Source organism: Mytilus californianus, unplaced genomic scaffold, assembly GCF_021869535.1.
Source record: "Mytilus californianus isolate M0D057914Y unplaced genomic scaffold, xbMytCali1.0.p SCAF_4, whole genome shotgun sequence".
Lineage (NCBI taxonomy): Eukaryota > Metazoa > Mollusca > Bivalvia > Mytilida > Mytilidae > Mytilus > Mytilus californianus.
Genome location: NW_026262690.1, coordinates 79242538 through 79245734, shown reverse-complemented (window position 1 = coordinate 79245734; position 3197 = coordinate 79242538). Strand labels below are relative to the sequence as shown.

At 33.7% G+C, this 3197-nt stretch overlaps 1 long non-coding RNA gene across 1 annotated transcript; it reads left to right on the top strand.

Moving 5' to 3' along the window:
* Positions 1–2899, top strand: LOC127738634 (uncharacterized). The gene is made up of 3 exons (XR_008000128.1): positions 1–81; positions 2268–2365; positions 2689–2899. It is a non-coding gene; the product is annotated as an uncharacterized LOC127738634 (long non-coding RNA).
* Positions 2900–3197: the final 298 nt, after the last annotated feature.

Sequence of the window (3197 nt, the reverse complement as noted above, 5' to 3'; positions counted from 1 at the left end):
GCGTATGAGGCCGACATTTCGAATTTATTTGCGCCAATTTGATTACCACGACAAGTTAACAGTTGCTCTAAGCAGTGCAAAGTAAGTATAATTTTCATTTATAATTTGCTTTTTTAATAGTTATATGATAATTTAATGTAAACAGTATTGTAGCTGTAATTATTCGCTGTCCCCGCAAGTATGAGTATAGTGATTTAAGCAGATCTATCGGATATAGTTTATAATTATACACGTAGTTGTCATAATCCAGCAGATAAGATACAATTTTTTGAAGCCTCGGGGAACACCTTAATCTTAAGATATATTTGTACAATTAATTGGGTGAGGCAACTTATAATGTATAAACTTGAAAAAAAGGGGGGTGGTTATATATGAACAATTATTTGGTAAAAAACAAAAGCGTTTGGCAAAGTATTCTATCATTGCACATTGCAGATACAGGGAGGGTGGACTTTTTAAATATCATGGAAAATCGGATGAAATTGCAGAATTTATTTATCTGGCAAATAATTATAACCAATTAATATTGAAATTCACCTATGTGATCTCAAACTCGCTCTTTTATATGTTGATGTAATCAAAAGTCAAAGATTTACAACACATGGCATTCTTGACCTTGAAACACATTTAAAACAAACACATTCTTTTCTCTAGATCAGAATAGATTTCACTCACAGCATGTATTCCGAGGATTTATTAATCATGGTATAAGTGAAGCAATACGGCAGATAAGAAACATGTGTGACCGTAACAAATTAATACACAATCTGGCCAATTTCAAAGTGGGTATATGTAGGTATATATGTCTCTGGTATATGAGAACGTCGAAATAAATGCCTGATCAATTGACCGCATTGAATTATTACAGCACAAAAAATTCAAGGAAATTGTAAATATTCCTTTAGTTTTAATATCTAAACATAACCCATATGAATGAATACGTAAAATTAAATAAGACGTATCACGAAACACTGGAATTTATTGCAGTTTGAAGAGGAATGTTAACAAAGTTTCAAAGTTGAACTACTTCATGTTAAGCAACCATGCCGAATGTATCTATTGATGAAGAATTTACTTATAAAATGACATGTATCAATATAATTAATTATACGTGAATAATATTTATTTTGAATTATATTAAAGTAAAAGCATCTTAAGATGGCCATCAAAAGCTTTATCTGCCGAAACACTCAAAAAGTATAGGGATTATATCACGCAATATAGGATGCGTTGTTTTATTGGTGTTTTATAATAACAATTGGAGTTGCTGTAAAGATCTCGGTGCTTGTTGGGCATTATTGTATCTTAAGAGGTGTGAGTGTCAAGATCTCGCTGCTTGCGGTGCATTATTGTAACTTATGATGAGTGACTGTCAAGATTTCGGTGCTTGTGGTGCATAATTGTTTCTCAAGATGAGTGACTGTCAAGATCTTGGTGCTTGTGGTGCATTATTGTTTCTCAAGATGAGTGACTGTCAAGATATCGGTGCTTGGGGGGCATTATTTTATCTCAAGATGAGTGACTGTCAAGATCTCGGTGCTTGTGGTGCATTATTGTTTTTCAATATGAGTGACTGTCTAGATCTTGGTGCTTATGGTGCATTATTGTTTCTCAAGATGAGTGAGTGTCAAGATCTCGGTGCTTAAGGGGCCTTATTGTATCTCAAGATGAGTGACTGTCAAGATCTCGGTGCTTGAGGGGCTTCATTGTATCTCAAGATGAGTGAGTGTCAAGATCTCGGTGCTTGAGGGGCTTCATTGTATCTCAAGATGAGTGACTGTCAAGATCTCGGTGCTTGTGGGGCATTTTTGTATCTCAAGATGAGTGACTGTCAAAATCTCGGTGTTTGTGGTGCATTATTGTTTCTCAAGATGAGTGACTGTCAAGATCTTGGTGCTTGTGATGCATTATTGTTTCTCAAGATGAGTGACTGTCAAGATCATGGTGCTTGTAGTGCATTATTGTTTCTCAAGATGAGTGAGTGTCAAGATCTCGGTGCTTGAGGAGCCTTATTGTATCTCAAGATGAGTGACTGTCAAAATAAAAAAGAATGAAAACCCATTAGCTTATTGTGAGGTCTCCAAACTATGATTTAGGATTAGAATTAATTATAAAGCCCTTGATTCCCAGAGGCCGAGTTAGGTACGGTGCCGGTACCCCTTTTGAGGTAAAAAAAATGGTTGATTATATAAGGAATCACTGAAGCAAGACTAGAGCAGGAGTTGACAATTTGGAAATGCTGCACTTAAAAGTGTTTTTTTTTTAAGATGACGTCTTACCAATAAACCCATGTCTGAAAAATACATATTGGGTAAAAAGAATAAACATGTCTTTGGTGGTTCAAGCTTGTTTGAAATAATAAGGGGTGAGTATTGAAATAGATACCATTGTTTTTCCACATTAAAAGTGTGTGAGATTTTGTCACAATTTCTTTTAAATGTGCTTTAGCATCTTTATCTACTAAAATCTAGTATAGTTTTTTTTTTATTAAAAATATTTATTTTTTACTATCTGAACTCAAGTTTAAAAAAAAACACATGGTCGCTCTCGATAATTTTTTAAAGAAATAACAATAGCATTGCAGAGATTATTTGTTCACATATGACAGTAGTGTTCTTTATTTGAGCTGCATAATAATATTAACCAAATTATGATAAAGATAGTACAATATGTTTTTTTCTGTTGCAGATGTTGTAGTTAAGAATGTGCAACAGAGACCACAATATGGAACTACTGTGCAAGATGCCTAAAATATGCCCCTGAAATATCTGGGAATGTGTCTAGCAGAAGGACTAATTGTTTTAAATAAAATTAAGTATTCAGTTTGTGTTTGTTTGAAATTGTAAGATGCATATGTGAGCAACTTGTTATATAATTACTGTTTTATGTCACAAACATATTTTGTGTATGACACAACAATAAAGTTTCAAATTATCTATGCCTGGTAAGGTTAACAAGTTGTGCCTGCATGTTCTTCTTGTCAAGTCTTGTATTATAAATACCAGAATCAGAAGTGAGTGGTCTCCTTTTCAGTATTACCGAAACAAAGGGAATGACTTATTTCCCATTTAATCATAAATTGTAGAAAAATATAAAAAGGGAAATATTCGAACAGGCAGAAATCTCAATTACATAAATAATGAACTATGCAACAGACTACATGTACATCAACCACCCACACATGACTACGCCCACTT